Raw genomic sequence first — 22801 nt, forward strand, 5'->3', positions numbered from 1 at the left:
TCTCTTCTGAGGCTCAGTTTCCTAAATGTTGAGATGGAACCAAGAACAAATGCTACTTACCTAACAGAACATGTTGAGCTAAGTGCTTGATCAGTGTGAGTCATTATTGCTTGTGAATCCTGTTACTCTGAAATTCCACAGAGATAGAGGAGACTAATGACTAGAAAAAAGAGATTATAAAAAACTCGAGGTGATCTCTGTCACTTTCCATTGTCCCATTAAATTCCCATAAGATCCACATGCACAAAAATGCTAGTGATGTAACAATAATATAACTTTAAAATATTTAAGCCTGTTAACTTTCAACTCTTTTACACTAGCAACATAGAAAGAGTGACATGGTGGATTGTGTTGGGTTTAGGGTCAGAAAGACCTGACTTCAAATCCTGCCTTATTTATGAAAGTGATTTATCTTCTCATAGTCTCAGTTTCCTCATCTATAAAATGGGAATAATAAGAATATCTATTTCGGTGGGTTATTGTAAGTATTAAATATATATATATATATATATATATATATATATATATATATATATATATATATATATAGAGAGAGAGAGAGAGAGAGAGAGAGAGAGAGAGAGAGAGAGAGAGAGAGAGAGAGAGAGAGAGAGGCACTTTACAAAACTTAAAGCCATACACACAAATGCTAGATATTTTGAGGCAGATGGTGGCACAGTGAATAGAAGGCTGAGCATGGAGTCAGGAAGACAGAAAGACCTGGGTTCAAATTTGGCCTCAAACACCCTATGATGCTAGGTCAGTCACTTTACCTCTGCCTCAGTTTCCTCAATTGTAAAATGGGGATAACAACAGTACCTACCTCTAAATGTTATTGTGGGGATAAAATGAGATATTTGTAAAAACAACAAAAAACACATAGTACCCTGCCTCACACATAGTACATTCTACATAAGTGCTTATCTCCTCTCTCTTCCCTTCCCGATTATTGGGGGGAAAGGGAGAGCTCTAAATTTGGAGTCATAGAACATGAATTTAAATCCTCTTCTGCTTACTATTTGTGTCATCTATGACAAATCCCTTCACCTTTCTCTGCCTATAGAACCTCTAAGCTCGATTGAGCACCAAAATCACAACCCTATGATCTTTAAGATGCCATGGTTAGATAGAATAGAGACATTGATGACCATTTTAAAAAAAATCACACTTGTGGGTTTTTTTATCCCTATATTAGTGAAATGCTCATTTTAGAGATATAAAAAACTGAGGCTCATAAAAGTCAAGTGACTGTGCCAGAGTCACAAAACGTTAGTGACAGAGCAGGAATAGAGCCCATGAGTACTGCAGAACTCCTCCACCAAGCTTCAAATTTTTTTTTGTACTATTTTTTTTTTTTTTTTGCTGAGGCAATTAGGGTTAAGTGACTTGCCCAGGGTCACACAGCTAGTAAGTGTTAAGTGTCTGAGGCTATATTTGAACTCAGGTACTCCTGGCTCCAGGGCCTGTGCTCTATCCACTGCGCCACCTAGCTGCCCCTGGCTTCAAATTTAAGTAAGTTAGATGTGTGAGATGAAAAGTTCTCTGGAGAAGAGGATGTGGATTTGAATCTCAGTTCTGTTATTTGTGGCCTCAATGACATTGGTCAAGGCCTTTCCCTACTCTGGACCTCAGTTTCTTCCTCTATAAAATGAGCAGAATTATAGGATTCCAAGGTGATCATAGGACCATAGATTGAAAGTTGGAAGATGGATGATCTTGGAGGTCATCAAGTCCAAACCTTTCATTTCACAGATATTTAGTAACTTGTCAAAAGCCACATAGATAAAAGTGGCAGGTGTTAGAATCTGGACCTTGGGATGCTTCTGCTTCCTTCCTCCAAACCTCTAGCTCAAAATTCAGTGACTGTTCTCCGAAAAGGAATAGGATTTTCTATTTTCATCAGGGAATAGAATGAAATGTTTTGTTTTTTTAATTCTACTTTAAAAAACATCAAAATCCAAACTTCTCTATAGCTGTCTCTTACTCCTCACCTTCCCCTTCCCACCTTTCTCTCTGTCTCTCTGTCTCTGTCTCTGTCTCTGTCTCTCTTTGTCTCTGTCTTGCTCTCTCTGTCTCTCTCTTTTCTGTTTTCTGTCTGTCTCTGCCTCTGTTTCTGTCTCTGTATCTCTCTCTCCCCTTTGTTTCCCCTTTCTTTCTCTCCCTCCCTCATTCTGTCTCTTTTTCTTTCCCCTCTCTTTCTCTTTTTTCTAGATTTTTTACCATTACAAACAATTCTGAATTGGAATGCTGTTGAGATTTCCAGCATCCAACTCATTGATTGTAGCTAAAGCAACAGTTCTTGTTTGAGAAGATTGACGATCTCCAGCTGTTCTGGGGCCTCTTTACTGATCTACCTTAGATCAATTAGAATGAATAAAAAAATAAATAAAACCCTCAGGATTTTTTTTTTAAAGCTGCAGCTACTTGATACTTGATAAAAAAACAAACAAACAACCTTTCTTTTTTTTTGTTTTCTTCAGAACTGACCTTAAGCAAAATAGTGTAGTGTGCTCTGAAAAACCCCTCCCTATGCTCCATTTAGCTCATACATGTCCCATTCAAGAGTGCACTCCCTGCCTAGAATCCAGAGTGCCCATCTAGGCTGCAACAGTCCCCAGGGCCCCCTAATGTAATAATAGCTTTAATATAAATACCACCTTCCAGTTTAGAATGTCCTTTCTTCCCCAACCCCCCAGGGGATTAGGCAGTGACATTTTACAGATGAAGGAAGCTAAAGTACAATGAGTTTGAAAGTCTTGTAAACAGTCATATAGCTAATAAGCATCAAAGCTAGGTTTCAGAGGATCAGATTTCAATTGACCATCTTGGATATTTTACAGATGAGGAAACTGAGCTCCACAGATATTAAATGATTTGTTTAAGGTCACATAGTAAGTATTAGAGGTAGAATTTGAACCCTGGTCTTTTGACTAAAAACCAAAGTCCTTGACTCCAAGTTCACCATTTCCCCACAATCACACACTAAATTTAGTCTGTGTTCTGTATTTCCACAGGTTAACCAGACTGTAATATTTTTAAAAAAAATGAAGAAGAAAAACAAACAAGCAAAAGAACAAAAAGAAACCTTACATGATTTTCAAAGACTTCCTTGGTCATGTTCAAATACAATGCTTGATGCTTAATAGCTATATGACCTTGGACAAGTCACTAAATACTTTTGAGCCTTAATTTCTTCACATGTCAATTGAGGGATTTGATCTGGAGGATCACCTGTAATATCTTTTCTATGTCTAGACCTAAATCGTTACAATCCTAAGAATAAAACACAAGTTCATAAGCCTGCCATTCAAAAATTTCACCTATTTCTCCTAATAGGCCTTTCTCCCACTATAATATTGCAAATGTGACATGTATCAGTTGCTAATTATTCACTGTTTTTTTGTTATTATTTTATTTAGTGTGTCTAGTGCATAAGGCCCTTACTATTTGTTTCAGGGATACAAAGAACTATGATAATTGGAGCTCAATGTTCGTCATAGTCTGGCCCATCTCTACCTTTCCAGTATTTTATACCTTACTTTCCTCTGCAACAAATAAAAAGCCTGAGAGATAAGAGTTTCTGGCTAATTAATAATAAATTTATTAATTAGACTAGCGAATGATCAATCAATTGATGGACAATGGTCTCTCTCAATACCCCAAGATGACACCATGGAGATCCCTGAATTTGTAAATACCTTTAGAAAAGGTGGTGCCCTTGACAGGTTAAAAAAAATAAATAAACACTCATTGGTGAAGAATTAATGAGGGGTAGACTTTCAAATGATAAGGTGGGCTAAAATTCTTCAGCTCCTCTTGCTGAGAACATGACTTGACCATGAGACTCAGAAGCCTGTAGCCATTTAGACAAAGGAATTCATCTCTATCCAGAACACTATGATTGTTTTTTTTTTCTTCATAAGCTGAGTCCCCCTAGACTCTAGTAGAGGGGTATAATGACATGGACCCTATTCTTGGAGGATAGAATGCATCCGGATAAGATTCTGTTTATACTATAAAAAAAAGTAAGGTCCCTTGGTTGGGTAGGGTTTCTCCCAAGATTGAGGAGAATGTTCCCAGAGCAGAAGGCCAATCTCATCTATCAGCCTTGTTCTTCATAGACTGGCTGAATTACCTACAAGGATTGGTCCCTAAATGAGGAAATAAAAGGGAAAAAACCCTCTATCCTATTTTAGTAATTGGTTATTAATATAATAAAGAAGTAATCATTTCCCTCACCTCCATGTATTCTGCCATCCAGTGACACTGACCTCCTTGCCCTCTCTCACTTAAAGCACTCCACCTCATAACTCTGGACATTTCATTGGCTGCCCCTATGCCTAGAATTCTCAGCTTCCTTGTTTCTCTGGCTTCCTTCAAGTCTAAGCTAACATTTCACGGTTTATAAGAAGTCCTGGGGCAGCTAGGTGGCATAGTGGATAAAGTGCTGGGCCCTGTATTCAGGAGTACCTGAATTCAAATCTGGCCTCAGACACTTGACACTTACTAACTAGCTATGTGACCCTGGGAAAGTCACTTAACCCCCATTGTCTGCAAAAACAAACAAACAAACAAAAAAAAAGAAGTCCTTCCCAAGCCCTGTTATGGTTAATGCTTTCCCCCTGAGATTACCTCCAATATATCCTGTATATATCTGCTTATATATAGTTGTTTACATGCTCTTTCTCCCCTGATAGGTTGTGAATTCCTTGAGTATTGGGACTGTTTTGTCTTTTTTTTATTCCCAGAGATTAGAAAAGTGCCTGGCACATAATAGGCATTTAATAAATGATTGTTGACTTGCCTTGGCTTGACTTTAATAATATTAAGAATAAAACTAACTAATACTTTTCATCAGGCAGTGTGCTAAGTGCTTTACAAATATTTTTTCTCATTAAAGTCTCATAATAATTCTGGGAGGTAGGAATTATTATTATTCCCATTTTATAGTTGAGAAACTGAGACAAATGGAAGTTAAGTGACTTACCCAATGTCACATGGTGTCTGAGGTCAGATTTGAACTCAGGTTTTCCTGAATCCAGGTCTATCATTCAATCTACTTTTCCATATTAACTGATTTGAAACTGCCTGTAAACATATTGAATAAGACATGTATTTTTTTTTCAGGGCAATGAGGGTTAAGTGACTTGCCCAGGGTCACATAGCTAGTAAGTATGAAGTGTCTGAGGCTGGACTTGAACTCAGGTTCTCTGGAATCCAGGGCTGGTACCACCTAGCTGCCCCCAATACATGTACTTTTGAGATAATTTAATCCAGTCAAATCATTTTGTAGATGAAGAAGCAAAGGACTAGAACACTGAAGTTACTTGTTCAAGGTCACACAACTATTAAATAGCAGAGCCAGGCAGCATGACACAGTAGAAAGAATACTGGCTCTGGAGTCCAAGGATGCAGGTTCACGTTTTAATCCAATTGTACAAGCTGTGAGAGCTTGGGCAAGTCACTTGTCTTCTCTGGGTATCAGTTTCCTCATCTGTAAAATGAGGGGCTATATGGCATCTTGGGCCCCTCCAGCTCTAAGTCCCATGATCCTGTGACTCAGGTCCTCTGTAAATTCATGGTTCTTTCCACTACTCTCTGATGGTGGAAGTCACCTGAGAAGGTTAAGAACTAAAAAGGACAGAGTCAGAATCTCCTAGTTGGAAGGAATCTCAGAAGATGTCTACTCCAAATACCATCCATACAATAATCCCCTCAACCAAATACCTGACAAATGATGATGCAGCTTTTGCTTGAAAACAAGAGTAATTCAATACTTTCCACACTGGTAACAGCTCTAATGATTAGGAAGCTTGTTAACCTTAAAAGTTTCTCCTTTGTAACTTTTACCCATTGCCCTTAGTTCTATTCCCTAGAGAAAAACCAAGGCAAATTGAATTTCTCTTCCACATAATAGTCCTCCACATTACTCAAATACAGCCACTATGCCTCCACCTCCAAGTTTCTTCTTTTCTACTAAATGTCACCAATTTTGTCAACTGATCATTTTTGGACAGAGACCTCAAGAACCTTTATTATTCTTCCCTGGGCATTTTCCCATGTGTCAAAGTCTATATGAAAATGGTACCCAGAACCAAATAAAATATTCAAATATGATAGTGAACTACTACCTTTTATGTTTTGTGTATTATACCTTTCCTTTCAATGTAACCACGAGATGGGCTTAGCTTTTTATTTATTTTTGTTTCTATATCACAGTTGACTCATTTTGAGCTTGTAGGTTTTACTTTCGTTTGCTTTTTTTTTTTTTTAATATTTTGCCCACAATTCTTGCCTAGTTGATCAGGGTTAGAGAGTTAAAAAGGTCTGTCTTTACTCAAACTTTTGTTTGGCTGCAAAAAAGCAGTTTCAAATGGTGTTTTCAGCCTATGGCACTCACAGCATAAGGATTAACTTTCCATGCTGTGTTCTGTTGCTTTCCAAGCAGGCATATCACTCTTCAAAGAAACCACATAAGCTCTTATGTAGTTCGTTACTTACCTCATTGGTGAGTATCTGTGTGTATTATTTTAAATTTCTTATTTGTATGTCTGTAATTTGTGAAGTTATTAACATGGGGATCTCCAAGTGTGAAAAAGCTTTTCACTGATATAGAGAAGAAAACTAGTCTGTAAATTAAAATTTGAGACAGGCGAATAGGGCACTGAAAAGTTAAAAGACTTGTCTGGGGTCATATAGCTAGTAAGTATCAAGAATGAGATTTGAACCCATGTCTTTCTGACTCCCAAGTTCACAGTTGTTCTATCAAAATCAAGGTTATTCATGGTTGAGATATTAAAGTTAATACCCACTATGATATCAAAAGTAAATGGTGCCTTAACTCTTTGTTCCATTGCTTCTATACTCCACTCATGCCTACTTCTCTTTCATCAAACTCTTTTCTCCACCCCTACTTATTCATCTAAATTCTGTACCTGACTTCCATTCTCTCTGTGAAGTACAATCTTAAGAATGAGAAGGGGCAGCTAGGTGGATAAAGCACTGGCCCTGAATTCAGGAATACCTGAGTTCAAATCCAGCCTCAGACACTTGACACTTACTAGCTGTGTGACCCTGGGCAAGTCACTTAACCGCCATTGCCCCGCAAAAAAAAAGAAAAAAAAAGAAAAAAGAATGAGAAATAGAAATCTGGAAGGGATCTTATAATAATAATTATAATGATATAGTGATAATACCAACCATTAATATTTATATTGTGCTTGCTATGTGCCAGGCACTGTGCTAAGTGTTTTTACAATTATCCCATCTGATCTTCACAACAACCATGAGAGATAGGTGCTATTATCATGCCCATTTTTCAGATGAGGAAATGGAGGCAAACAGGGGTTACATGACTTGAAGAGTCACATAACTAGTTAGCATCTGAGGCTGGATTTGAAATTCAGGCCTTCCTGACTGCAGGTCTGGTGCTTTATTCACTGTACCACCTGGCTGCCCCCAAGAACATAGGACATAAAATATCAGAGCTACAAGTGGACCTGCAATATAGAATGTTCAGAGACAAAGTGTTAGCTCCAGAAGGGAATTTATAACATAGACTGCTACAACATAGAATGCCAGAACTGAAAAAAAAACTTGCAAGAAATCACATAATGGTTACTTACTGACTTGACTGTAATAGAGATGGAAAGAAATCAAATAGAAAATCAAGGAAAAAGGACACGGAGAAAATGGAAGAAGGAAGGAAGAAGGGAGTGAAGAGTAGAGAAAAAAGTCTGGGGGAGGAGGGAAATAAGTATGGAGGCCCACGGGGCCAATGAACAGGGGGTTCTGTTGAGTGTTATATACTGCAGGTGTATCTCCACAGGTTGCTATGAGCCATTCTCTCAGGGAATCAGCATGGTACCTGGACTAATTTATAAAGGAGATGAAAAAGAAATGGAGTCGTTATAATGAACACCATTAATTCACCACTCCAGACTTCACTGTTTGAACAGCGAGTATCAAGCGACTCAATTGTCATTTGTCGATTCAATTCTGCTATTTTGCCTGTCGGAAATGACCGGCAAGGAGAACTGCGTGCAGACTGCTGTACGGCTGCTAATTAGCATATATATTGTTTGTCCTGGTATAAATTTATAGCAAACAGCAATATTTTACACTCCAGTAAAGTTAATAAATGAAGCTTTGGGCTATAAAAATTTCATGTTCCTTTGTGCAAAGGTCAATTATAAATAGTTAAGCACATATTCATTCAAAAGCTCGAGGCTTCTCGGCCGGGAGAATGAAATATATTCTGGTCAATTTACACTCTGGCTGGACTTGCCTCTTGTTTTATGGCCCTTACGACATCTCTCTCTCTGCCAGCTGGCTCACTGTAGGAGTCAGAGGAACTACCTTTTCGAGAGAAAAGTACCCTCCCTGTAGGGGACATGCTGGACCTACTCCTACAAGGTGAGAGACTCCACCCTGGGAAGTCAAAGGGTTGATAATTCTAGAATGTCAGATCTTGGTGGAACTTTAGAAAACATCTCATCCAAAACCTCTTTTTACAGTGAGGAAAACTGAGGCCCAGAGAGGAATAGTACTTACCTGAGATTACACAGAGCTAGACTAGTAACCTAAGTCAGTTTCCTCCTAGGGCATGTCTTTTCCATGGGATGGATATTTAAATTGGTTATAAAGATGGAAGGGATATTAGATATCATCTGATCCAACTTTCACATTTTACAAATGGGAAACTGAGGCCTAACCGTGTAAAGTGACTCCCTCCAGGTTACAACAATAGTGAGTAGGAGAGCCTGGATTTAAACTCAGGAAGGCCCCAGGTTCCAAAAACAGTTTTCCCATCTTACTGCAATATTTTTCCCACCATACCATGTTCCCTTTCACTCTTTTGCCACTACATCTATACTTTTACATAGTAATGTTAATAACAATAATAATTAGTATTTATATAATGATCTGATGTTTGTAAATTGAGTGTTTTACATGTGTTAAGTTATATAACAGGGTATGGCTTAAATTTTAGAAAGGAGCTATTCCTGAATATGAGATTCAGAGGGCAGGAAAAACTAGAAACTATTGGTAAGGGGAAGTATTTTGCAATGTTATATAGACCAAGAGGCTGGGGGCATTGGGTCCTAGGAAGAAGGAATTCAGAAAGGTTCAAAACTATATGACACCACATATTGGGAGTGTTACCAAGAGCACGTACTAAGCATTGAGAAGACTCAAGGCTGGCTACTAGAGGAAGCTGGGTAAACACGCTTCCAGCATGTATTATCAATATTAGCCCCGTAACCAGGCAACTAAAAGATTTGTAAAGAGCTCACAGCATCGTCCAGAATGAAGGGATGTGTTTTAAGGGGATGCGGATGGGTTTAACAGCCCTGTGATTCATGGAATCAGCAATTTGTCATGGGGACTGGCGGGCCATTGTCTATACAGAGTAAGAGAGGGGATAGAGGGAATATATACCAAATGAAAAAAATAGGGAAATGAAATGAACCATCCACATGGATGAGAGCTATACCAAGGAGATCATCACTAATTATTGTGAACACTGGCTTTCTCTGAGAAAATCTTAGAGGTTTCTTTGGTTTCTTTTTTTGTTTGTTTGAAATCATTGGCTTTTAAAATGGGAAGGAGATCATCAGGTACTACTACTCCCTACCCTCTTTTACCCTAATGAGAAAATTGAGTTCCTGAGAGGAAAAGTGACTTAGGATAATAGAAGCCTAGGTTTAAACCTGGAAGGGACCTTACAGAGCATCATCTTTTACCTTATTTGTAGATGAGGAAATTGTAGCCAAGATCACATAGATCATAGTATGCATATCTAGAGTTGTCACAGGCCAGCTATACACATCCTCCATTTTATGAATTAAGAACTCATACCCATGGGATCAAAGTGATTTGCCCAACATCATACTCATAGTAATCATCAAAGGCAGGATTTGAACCCAGATCGTCTAATCTAATGACAGTACACTTTCCATAATACTATTTTTTCTGCTGTAAAAAATATCAGGGCTAAGATTCAATTCTATGTCTTGGGACTCCAAATCTAGCCCTTTTCCCTAACACCAAGTGGAAAAGTGAGGCTTCAAATCTGGCTTTTTGGATCCAAGTTCAAGGGCTCTTTCTATTCCATGACTGCCAATCCCCTATTCTCTCAGGTCTAGACATGTGCAGCGAATTTATCATTCCTGACCTAAGAGTTCACAATATGCTGCACTGCCTTGTTGTTTGGGAATGACTAGGGACCATCTCCAGCCAATAAGAGCTCAAGCTGCTGATTTTTCCAAGACAATGAACTGAAGGAGGATGAGTTCACGCTTCCCTGCATTCAATTGTCTAGTGGGTTGAAAAATGCATTTCTAGTTATTTTGCAAACTATTGTTTTTGGTTCAGAAATAATTAGCCATCTTATTAAATCTCCATGTTATAAGTGGAGTAGGCTACTCTGGGGTCTAAAATAGTGAGGAGATACAGGATCTGTTTAGGAAGAGAAGAAGAACCTGTCTCAGAAGAAAAAGAGTTAATCGCCTGCAGTTCTAAGAGGAAAGCACTGTAAGATGGCATTATCTATATGGCATACTCTCTTATTAAGGGCTTAATGCTAAAGTTGACTGAAGTTAAACTATTTCCATTACAATAACTTTGGAATTCATTTCCCTACATTTCCGAGCCATCCATTTTTTCTGCTTGACATTAAGGAAGCTTTGCTACAGCAAGACATGCCAGGAGGTAAGAGAGATAGTTTGAAAAGGAAAACATTGGCCTAGGAGGTCAATAGAAATCTCTAAGACACCCCAAATCTAAGTAGGCCTGCAAAGGTCACCAGGGAAGTGGGTTTTGTTCATCACTGCAAAGTATTACAAAAAGATTTGATTCATCTTCCCTACATAACCCCCCCCCTTTTTTTGCAGGTAAGAATAATCCAGCTAATAAAAGTTCCTCAGGATTTTAGAGCCCGAAGAGACCTTAGAGAGATCATCAGCTCCATTCCCTTAATTCTACAGATGAGTAACCTGAGAACCAGAGAGTAAGTAATTTACTATAATAGCATATTAGATTAAAAATGGGAAGGCACACAATCTAACATCTTTTTTTTTTTTAACAAATAAGGGAACTAAGGCCAAGATAATTAATTCCTTCATTCTATGAGTAATCTAAGATCTCAAGAGACTAAGATAACTTTATCCTTCCCTTCCCCTCCCTCCCTGCGTTTCTTCCTTCCTTCCTTCCTTCCTTCCTTCCTTCCTTCCTTCCTTCCTTCCTTCCTTCCTTCCTTCCTTCCTTCTTTCCTTTCTTTCACTAAAAAAATAATAATAATGAATCTCCTTATCTTACCTAATCCTGAAATACAGCAGCTACTTATAAATCCCAATCCTTTATAAACCCTCCAAAATATGGATCTTTAACCTAATCTGTTTCTGACCTGGGTTGGTTTCCCCTTCCTTAGGTAACCTGGTGCCCTGTCCCACCCTGATCCTGGAGTCTCACCATAATAATCAGGACTTAGTGAAGGTATAGGATTGGCTTCATCTGCTTCTGGTCAGAACTCCTGAACTCCAGAGATTCTCAAGCCTCAGTCTTCTGATAGGCCTGTGCTACCATGCCTAGTCAAAACTACCTTGTTAGAGGCCACACGGAAGTCCAGGTCAATCAACCAATCATTAAGCATTTAGTAGGCAACTATTTTGTCCCTGACACAGTCCTAAGCACCGTAAACGCAGCAAAAGTAAAACAGTCCCTGCTATGAGAAAGCTTACATTCTGATGCAAGGGTTTAAAATCCCAGGCCTCTTTCCACTGTGTGTATTAAATGCCTACTGGTATCCAGCCTTTTGGAGGGAGTTTTAAGTATATAAAGTAAAGAGAGAATCTTAGAATTTTACTTCAATTCTGCAAATCTTTAATGAATAACTATTAGGTGCATGGGAATGTGTCAGGTTTTATGATGGATACATATATGTATATACATACTATATATATATGTACATACATATATATAAATATATACATAAATATGTGTGTATATATGTATATATACACACACATATACAGACACACACATCTATATGTATGTGTGTGTCTGTGTTCATATCCTACCTCTGATACCTACTACATGTGTAACTTTGGGAAGTGATTTAACCTCCTTGGGCCTCAATTTCCTCATCAGTAAAATGAGGGATTGATCTAAAAGGCCTCTAAGGTCCCTTCCAACTTCCCAACTATGCTCTCATAATCTTAGTTCATGAGAAGTGATATTAATTTCTGTGAGAGTTCAAAGTTGTGACATGGTTACTTCTAATTCAAAGGTTCATAGATGGTTAGAAGTCAGCAATCAATCAAGTAACCTTTATTAAATATGCCAAACACTATGCTGGCACCAGTGATACAAAGACAAAAGTGAAACAACTCTTGCCCTCAGGGAGTTTACATTCTCTCTGGGGAAATAATATGTACATGCATAGTCAGATACAAAATAGATAAAAAGGAAATAGGTAAGGAAATTAAGCAGACCCTTAGGTTAAGTTCTTTGAGGGCAGGAAATATATTTTTCTGCTTTTTATATCCCTAACACTAGCATAGTGTCTGGCACATAGTAGATACTATGTTGGCTGATAGATCAAGGTTCAGAGAGTGGAGATGATTTACTCAGGGTTGCATAATAACCATCACAAGATGAGCTGACATTCATATGGCTCCTTAAAATCTGCAAAGTTCTTTACATTTATTATTTCACTTGATCCTTACAATAATCATGTGGGATACAATCTCTTATGATGATGCCCGTTTTACTGATGAGGAAAAGGAGGCTCGGGGGCATGCAGTCAGTGAATGTCTGAGAAGCTTAGGATGGTGCCAGGAACAAAATAGTTGCCTGCTAAATGCTTAATGATTGGTTGATTGACCTGGGCTTCCGTGTGGCCTCTAACAAGCTAGTTTTGACTAGGCATGGTAGCACAGGCCTATCAGACTTTCATGACTGTAATTCCAACTTAGTAGTGACTATGCCGCTAGCAGAAAGTGGCAGAACTGGGATCCAAACTCAGTTGTCTTCATCGCCTGAATTTAATGCTATTTCTATTTTATTACAGATCTTGAAACTACCTCCTACCCAAACAGGAAATTTGTTTTTTAATAATTAAAGATGAAAAAAACCCTACCTGTTTTGTTTTGTTTTTTTCCTGAGTGATCAGGGCCACTTGGCATGCTCTGTTGTCCAATACTACATGCCACCTTAACTTCTCATCTCCTAAACCTTCTGTTCCTCAGAAAGCTTTTTCGTGTTTCCTGCTTTGTTGTTCTCTTGGATATGCAACCTTCCAGTCTGACCACTTCAGCTTTGACATCTGCCTATGTTTCTCTGGGAATCTATCCCCTCTTTTTAAAATAGACAAATCCTATCTTACAAAAATGTATGACTTGACATAGCCCTGAATGCTTTGGTCAGAATTATGCGAACTGGGGAAAAACTAGTTCCATTCATTTGGCTATCTGGTCAGGTCCCACTTTAAAAACAAAACAACAACAACAACAACAACAACAACAACAACAACAATAGCCTTGCATTGTGATTCAGTGTTGCTACATCAATACTTATTCAAAAATAAACGCCCAATACCTGGAGATCTATTTTCCCCACATTCTACAAATAGAATAGGGCTGTTCTGATGTCTTCTTATGTCACAAATACATGCACACACACAAATTGTATGGAGCTTCTAGCAAGGTAGACAGAATGATAGGATCATAGAATCTTAGACCCGGAGGGCTCCTAGTATAGGCTTGCATACTGGCAGAGAATAGTCTCACCGAGAACAGAGTTGCCTCACCAGAGAGCTGACCACCAGGCCAGGATGCATTTTGAGCCCAAGCATCTCACCAAGGCTATCCACTATGGCACGGCAGGGCTTGCTATGCATCTTTGCAGGGAGAATGTACACTGATGAAATTATGGATCCCTGAAGTAGTGAAGAGTGTGGAGATGTACAGAGTAAGCGTATTGGCTGTAGCAGGAGCCAAACTGTAATTAATCGTGTTTGCCGCAGGGATTTTCAATTTAATGTCAACACCCCCTGGAGGCCCAGTGGCTGCAGAAACTTGGACAAGAGCTAATGTAGCCCATGCTTGGATCCACCACTTTTGTAAACCTGTGGTTGGCTTCTAGGCTGTGGGGCCATGAAGACTGATTACATAGCCTTCTACCTTCTCAAGCAAGATCCCAGAATGAGCTCAGGGAATCAGACACTTATTCCCATCTGGGCACAGAGACCTGTGATCAATTATAAGCAGCTTAAACCCAAGCTGCAGAAAGGAACCAACACTACCAAACCTATCCTTTCCCTGGGTAAATCTCTTACTTACACATATTCACTGTGAAGTTTGCATTCAGTAATGCAAGAATGTAGGATCAGGGATCTAGTAGCTATCATTGAAATGGAGATCCAGGCCAAAGATCCTGTTCCCTCCAAGGGAATGAGATGACTACAGAGAGTGATTCTAAGGAATTTTTATCCCAGCCATAGATTTCAGATATTAATATGGCACTGGGAGGCAAGTAGTGGCCAGGATTACAATCCCCTAAAATAGGACTGGTTAGTAACCAGTATAGTAGAAAGCATACTGAGCTGGGAGACATAAGATGAAGATTCAAATTCCTATTGGGTCACTTATTAGCTGTATAACCTCAGATAATTTATTGAATCTCATTTTGTTTTTTCTGCAAAATGGGTATAATTGGTTTAGTAGATAAGACTCTGGACTTGCATATCAAGAAGGCCTGGATTCACAACCTATTCGATAAAACCTCTCTGCCTCATCATTCTCATCTGTAAAATGGATTTAGGGTCTAAGGTCCCTTCCAGCTCTAAATCTATGATCATATAAACAGGGTTGTTGTGAGGGACATATTTTATATGCCTTTAAATACACTAAAAATATGAGTTGCTAGAAATGTAGTTTAGTTAGCCATGTATTATATATGTATGTGCATATTTATATTTATATACACATACAAGTATATTGAGAATAAATCTCAAGGCTCTCCAAAAAGTTTGATTCCCAGTCCCAAGATGTTATTTCTCCAGGTCACTTCCTTTCCTCTAAGGTTTACTTTCCTAGTGAGGCTTTTCTTGAACTAGCCTCAGTCCACTCTCCTTTCTTCTTTATCCCTCTTATCTCAGACCGAGTTGGAAATCAATGCATTTGGTTCACCTTGGATCTCTGGCAGCATATTTTTAGCTATAGAAAATCCTATCATGCCACCATGATCATTGGGAATGAGGAAGATAACCCTTGGAGTGCACAAAGTGAGGAAAGTAGAGAACTCAGCAGAGCATAGAGTCATCTGCCTGAACGGTCTGCCAGCTTTGCTGAACAAAAGTGACCCTGGGCAGACTGAGGAGCTGGAAAAGCAAGTGTTTAGAGCAACAAGAAAACAGGCTAGGACTTAGAAACCCAGGACAATGAGTTCTGACCCTAGGTCACTGCCTCTAACAGTTCTTTTAACATGAAATTGGTAGAGGGGATTGAGAATGAACTGTAACTTGGGGTCCCTCAGGCAAGATGGAGTTCCTGTCTTTAAGGAGTTTATACTATTGTTGGGGAATAGGTTGCAGGCATAAATAGCTATAGTTCATAATTATTAAGTGACTACTATGTGCAGAGAACTGTGCTAAGCCCTTGTACTAGAGATAGAAAATGTAGAAGGCATGGTCTCCACGTTCAGGAAGCATGGGGTATCTTCAAGTAAGGGCTAGATGACTTATCTTGAGAGATGCAATAGAAGAGAATCCTTTTCAGGCCTAGGTTGAACTTGGTAATGACTTCTGAGATGGGACAGCTAGGTGACACAGTAGATAGAGTGCCTAAACCTGGAGTCAAGAAGACCTTAGTTCAAATCTGACTTCAGACACTTATCTGACCCTGGGCAAGTCAATTAAACTCTGCTTGTTTCAGTTTCCTCATCTATGAAATGGATATAATAATAAGAGGACCTACCTCCCAGACTTGTTGTGAGGATCAAATGAGATAGTAATTATAAAGCACTTAGCACAGTTCCATGTAAATATTAGCTTGTATAATCATCTTTTCCAGCCAGTATGCATGACTACATGTTTTTCTTACATGTTCAGACAACTTGGATTTGAGTCTTGGCTGTATGTACCACATTCTGGTGATATGAGGAGCTTGGGTAAATCACTTAAATTCTCAGAGCCTTAGTTTACCTACCTGTTAAACCTGTATAAAAACAATATTTGCATTGCCAGCCCCACAAGTTTCTTGTGTTGAGTAGAGAGTTGCCATCTTCCCCATCTTCAATAAAACCTAGTGGTTCTCTGTTACTTTCAGGGTCAAATATGAAATCTTCTGTTTGGCTTTTAAAACCCTCTCTAACCTGGCCCGTGCCTCCCTTTCCCATCTTTTTACGACTTAGACTTTCCCTTCTCTTACCTCTGTCACTAATGTATTTTTCAATCCAGTGACACTGGCCTTGTTGTCTAATACTCTATCTCTTGATGCTGGGTATTTTAACTGGCTGTTCCCGTATCTGAAATTCTCCCTCTCTTCATCTCCATCTCCTGGCATCCCAGCTAAAATCCTACCCAATCCTCCTTAAATCTAGTGCCTTCTGTCAATTATTTCCTATTTATCCTGTATACATCTTTATACATAGTTGTTTGCATGTCGTCTCCCACATTAGGCTGTCAGCTCTGTGAGAAAAAGGACTGTTTGGGGGTTTGGTTTCTTTTTTTAGCTTTTATTTATTCATTTTTGCATCCCCATTGCTTAGTACAGTACCTGGCACGTAGTAAGCACTTAATAAATAAATGTTGATTTGACTCCTTGTAACTCTTAAAGTAACACACACACACACACACACACACACACACACATATATATATGATACTGATGTTTTTATAAACATTTATTAATTGTGTTGTGTACAGATCACTTTTGTAGGTAGAGGCAAAAAAAGTTTAGGTAAAAACTTGTGCTTGCATTGTTATCATAATTGACAAATATTCACTAAGTATATACTCCAAGCTTGGCTATCAGTCAGCATCTAGTCAACCAGCAGTGATATGATAGTCAACTCAAATAATTTCTGGCTAGTCCCTTTGAACTTAGGCAAATCACCCCAGGTCTAAATCTGTTTCTTCATCTGTAAAATTAAGGATGTGGACCTGACAATCCCTAAGGTTCCTCCTATCTTTTAACCCCATGATTCTATAAATCATGCTCCATGATTAGCATTTTATCTCCAAGACATCCACATCTTTATTATTTTCCCTTAATATTTGGTCACTTTTACTGTTGAATTTCAGGGAGCCAGGGATAGAGCCTGTGAGTCAGCCTGTGGACCAGAGGATAGAGTGGGCCTCTGATGCTATTTGTCTGCTCTGTAGAGAGTCTCTGACCTCAATTTCATTTCTTGCTTTTATTGACCCATTTCACACTAGTGAAGTGAATTTTCAGGGCCCTTTAGGGGCAAATGTGCTTCTCTTGTCCTTGTTAAATGGCTACACTCCATGAAGCCATGGATGAACATAACCTTATTACTGGAAAGACAAGGACTGAATGTCCACTGTTCCCAGGCAGTGACCCTACCGAGCCCCTGTTCTCTCACACTCTAGCCTTAGCATATGGTTTCTCCAAGCTGTGCCTGGGATTGACTTCTGTTCCCTAGGCATAATTTGAAACTGAATGGAGGGCAGAGAGAATAACTCGCCCCCAAATTCAATTACACTAAGGTAACCCTGGGGAGAGAATGGGTGGGAGGGCAGGAATAGAGAAGGGAATTGAACAGAACCACAAAGAAAGGACATATGAGATGAAGGAAAAAAAGAGAGTCAAGAGAGAGTGTGGAAAAAGAAAAGAAGGAACGGTGGACACTGAGAGAAGGAAATAGAAGAGCCATAAGGGTTACTATATGAAGGGAAAATAGAATTAGAGGAACTAGTTATGGAAGGTAAAGAGGAGAGACAAAGACAGAGAGACAGAGAAGCAGAAAGAGACAGAGAGATGATAGAGACAAAAGGAAGGAGGAAAGGAAAATAGAGGAAGGAAAGAGACAGAGATAGAGACAAAGAGGGAAAGAGAAATAGGAAATATATAGAAAAAGAGAGGTGAGAGAGAAACAGATAACAATAAAATAGAGAGAGAATATGAGAGGGATAAATAGAGACCTAAAAACAACAACAAACATAGAGACAGAAAACTGGGCTGATGACAGGCAGGTGGACAGAGGCAGAGATAGAAACAATAACAGAATAAAACAAACCCTGAGAGATGAAGACAAATAAATTAAGAGTCAGAGAGCAAGAGAGGAGACAGGAAGAGATAGACATACAGAGGTAGATAAAAAGTGATGAAAAGAGAAACAGAGTCTGATAGAGAGATAAAGAGAAACAGAAGGAGAACTGAAATGAAAGTGAATACAAATGAGAGACTTGAGAATATAAGGACATTACCAGGGGCTGGTTATGCCAGTATATTTGTCAGACTTGAATACATCTTCAAATATGTTCTTATTAATATTCCAGCTGAGACTCCTGGCTCTTTGGGGAATGGAGAAATTAGGAAACTTCCTTAGTGTTTGCAGAGGAAGCAGTGTAAAGATCAGGAAGGAAACCAAGGAAAGAATCTTCTCTCCTAATCTGCTATACAGTTATGGATATAAATTGAAGAATGGCCCCAGGTCAGTCTTTTTGGTAACCTCTACATGGCTATGTAAGTTTCATAATAATGTACTTTCCAGAGGGAAGGACAACAATAGAAGAAAAAGCATCACTATGGAGGAACAGTGATGTGCTGAACACATCAAGGCAGCTCCAAGTAAAATCATCCCAGTAAAAAAAAAAAAAAAAGAAAAGAAAAGAAATGATCAGATAGAAAAATTGACAGATAAATAAGCAAACAAATAAATGGATGGATGGATGGGTGGATGAATCATAGAATGTCAGAGAAAAACAGATCCTGAAGTTTTCTGGTCCAACTCCTTGCCAAGTACTATTGTTGTTGTTGTTGTTATTGCTGCTGCTGCTGCTGTTGTTGTTGTCATCTCTTCCAGATAGTGACTTTTGTTGGAAGCTCCTGGTAAGGAATTCCCTCTAACCAAGGCAGATCAATAGCTGCTGTGAAACTTAGAGCCTTAGAGAATTCTCCAAAGCACTGAGATGTTAAGACTCCTATCCAGGGTCCTATAGTATGATTATGACAGAGGTAGGACTTGAACCTGGGCCTTCCTGGCTCAAGGTCCAACTTTCTAGTCATGATGCAATACCACCCGTGTCGAGTATGTTAATCCCTGGCAAGCAGTGATTCTAATCTCTGCTTGAATACCTCTAGTTATGAACTCATTAGACTGCCCATTTAATTTTCCTGCTCTGAGGACTACCTATCCTCTCTTTTTCCAACTTTAAAAAAGAAGAAAGAAAAGAAAGAAAAAAAATAACTCCAAGATGACAGTAATTCTTTACATAATGCTATAGTTACAAACTTAAAACCAGAAACAGAAAGAAAAGCACTTTAACTATAAACTGAACAAAAGATAGAAAAAAATTATATTGTATTCCCAGATGTGACAGTCATATATTGTTATGAGAAGAAAAAGAAAACTGTATTTCTAGGCCCAAACCTTTCTAACATACATTCTGAAGTTTTCTGATTTTCTGAAAAATGCATAATTAAACTAGTCATCAGAGGAACTTGGGCTTGAACACTGGCTCTACAAATAATGTGCTTTGTTATCTCAGGGTTTTGGTTTAAGGGATTACAGGATTTAGATCTCAAAGGGAGACTAGCTAGTCCAACCTCCTCATTTTGCAAGTGGGGAGATGTGGAACTAAGTTAAATGACAAGTACAAGGTCATTCAGGCAGTAAATACCAAAGCTAACATTTGAAATCCAGCCCTCAGACTCCAGATCCAATATACCCTTCCCACTATGTTGCCAAACCTATGCTATCAAACAAGAGGAAGAAGATTGGTGGTGTCTAACATCCATTCTAGTTGCTAAGGTCTTTTCTACCTATAAAACTCTATGTTTTAAGTCAATGATGTCCAGTCTTCTTGAATTCAAGAACCTCTTTTATAATATTTTTTTTTAAATCAAGGGCTCCTGCAGGATAGATGATAATTGTTGCATTATTTCTGTCCATTGATTGAGAAAATTAATAATAAAATGGTTTATCATGAATGTTTTAGGTTAATTTTTATTTTACTAATAATAAATCTGCATGAAGATTTTTTAAGTGCTATGAATCTGTGCAAGACATTATTTACTTGATCTACAAAAGGTATCTTTGCTCATTTATTTTACCATGCTGCATATTTTGCTGAAATAAAGGTCAAAATGACACTCCTTTGTTCTCATATACATCCACAAACCACTTGCAACAGTTTCATAGATGCTGAGGTTTTCCATCCTTGGAAACTACTGTTCTATATTCAAACATTTTAGATGTAATTCACAACGTGGAAACACAGCTCTGGACTCACACAGACCAGGTTCAATATTGAAGGTGTCTCAAAACAAAACAACAACTCTATTTTTCTATGACATGTTTTCCTTCCAGCCCATCAAACCCTAGGAACATTTGAACTTGGCTCATTTATGGCTTTCTATAGAAGTCATCAATTCCTCTGATAGCACCAGACTAAAAAGAACCATTTAAAAATTGAACAGGTATACTAAAAATCTGTGTAAGGGAGAGAAAAGTAACTCATATGTGAGCCCAGTCAAGGGAACTTATATTGCCCACCTTCAACTGATTGTCATTTCATTCTTTCCCCTTACTTTGTAGTCCCTACAAAACTTACAGAACCAAATAGTCAAGACAATGCTCCACATAGTATTTTCTGTAGCCCTGGGATCAGTCTAATGATAGATATACTCCTGCTTCCCAGCATCTTCCATAACCTTGGTCCAGTACCTGCTATCCTTATTCTGGTTCCCAGATGTCACCATCTCTAAGTATCTGTCATAGCTATCCTGAATTCCATTACTTCCAACTTTGCCCTATAACTTGTTAGGCCTTCCATGAGAATATTATTGCTTTTGCCAATGCCACCACTGATGTCAACATTCTAGACCTTGTGATTATACAACCAGAAAGCATTCCTCCTCCCCTTCTTTTGTAGTTTTCCATGTCTCAAATCAGGGAGAAAGCATTACACAGCTTTCTACAGAGTTATTTCATATACATACACATAGATGCACATATACACACATATACATGTTTATATACACACATGTGTATATATATACAGATATGTATATATATATATATATGTATGTGTGTATGTATCAAAGGTCCTTTCTGAATCTAATGTATTATGTTCTAACATTCTATATTCTATAGTCACTTCTAACTTTAACATTTCATGATTCTATGAATCAAGAATTCATTCACTTCATTCTAGTCACAATGTCACTACACTCTCACTTCTCATTCTCTTCATTCCTTACTTCAACATGTGGACTCCTCTTAGGGATCAGGATGAATGATGGTAGGGAGGATTCCATAGGGAAGACTTAGAGAGTAGTATATACTTTTCCTCAGAGTCAGTCAACAAAAATTTCCTAAGTGCCTATTTTATGTATGCTAAGCCCTAGAGATAGAGAAAAGCAAAAGACAGTCCCTGCTCTCAAGGAGCTCACAGTTTAATGGGGGAGACAACATGCAAATGGCTATATACATGACAAAACACAGAGATAATCAATAGAGAGAAGGAACTAGAATGAAGGGACATTGGGAAAGGCTTCCTATAGAAGGTGGAATTTTAGCTGGTACTTGAAAGAAGCCAGGAAAGCCAGAAAGCAGAGATAAGGAGGGAGAGCACTTCAGGAATACAGAAGCCATTGTCGGATAAACTGGGTATACATATGGTACTAAGAAATGAGCATGGATTAAACATCAGAAGACCTAGGATCTAGACTAGGATCTGGATGACTTTAGGAAAGTCATTTCCCCTCCTTGGAACTCAAGTTTCCTTGTCTGTAAAAACAGGGTGTTGGAATTGATGATTTGTTAAGTTCCCTTCCTTCTTGGTTGTTTTCTATTATGATACTCTAAGCTTCCTTCTAATTGAGATTCCATGCTTTAAGAATCCACCTAGGGGGCAGCAAGGTGGAGCAGTGGATAAAGCACTGGCCCTAGATTCAGTAGGACCTGAGTTCAAATCTGGCCCGAGACACTTGACACTAGATGTGTGACCCTGGGCAAGTCACTTAACCCTCATTGCCCCACCCCCCCCAAAAAAAGAATCCACCTAGCTCTGATTTTTCACATTCTAAGCTTCTGTGCAACTCTAACATTCCATGCCTTGTATTGTAATGTTTTGTTTCAAGATTTCTTTTAACTGAAACATTCTGTGTTCTAAGGGTCTGAGCTAGAAAGCTCAAGGGTTTGTAGCTTTTTTTGTTTCATGGACCATTTGGGCATTCTGGTTAAGCCTAACAGCTTTTCCTCATAATAATGTTTTTAAATAATTGAATAAGTTCTCAATTTTAGTTAGAAGTTGGTGAAGCTTAAAATGTATCACCTTTCCTCTTGAAGTTCATGAACCCCTTGTTTAAAAACAGGGCTAAGGACCTCCTAATCTAGTTCTATTATTCTGCATTCTAAAGTCCTTGCTAACTCTACTGACATCTTTGATATCTTGTCTTCTTCATTGAAATAGTTCATGCGATGTAAGATTTCTTCTAGTTCCAAAGATCCGTGTTCCTATGACTCATTCAACTTGTATTTATTGAGGATGTAAAAACTCTACTATAGCAATCACAGTGTGTTTAGCAGTGACTAGGGAATAACTTGTTAT

The sequence above is a fragment of the Dromiciops gliroides genome, chromosome 2, assembly GCF_019393635.1.
Source record: "Dromiciops gliroides isolate mDroGli1 chromosome 2, mDroGli1.pri, whole genome shotgun sequence".
Taxonomy (NCBI): domain Eukaryota; kingdom Metazoa; phylum Chordata; class Mammalia; order Microbiotheria; family Microbiotheriidae; genus Dromiciops; species Dromiciops gliroides.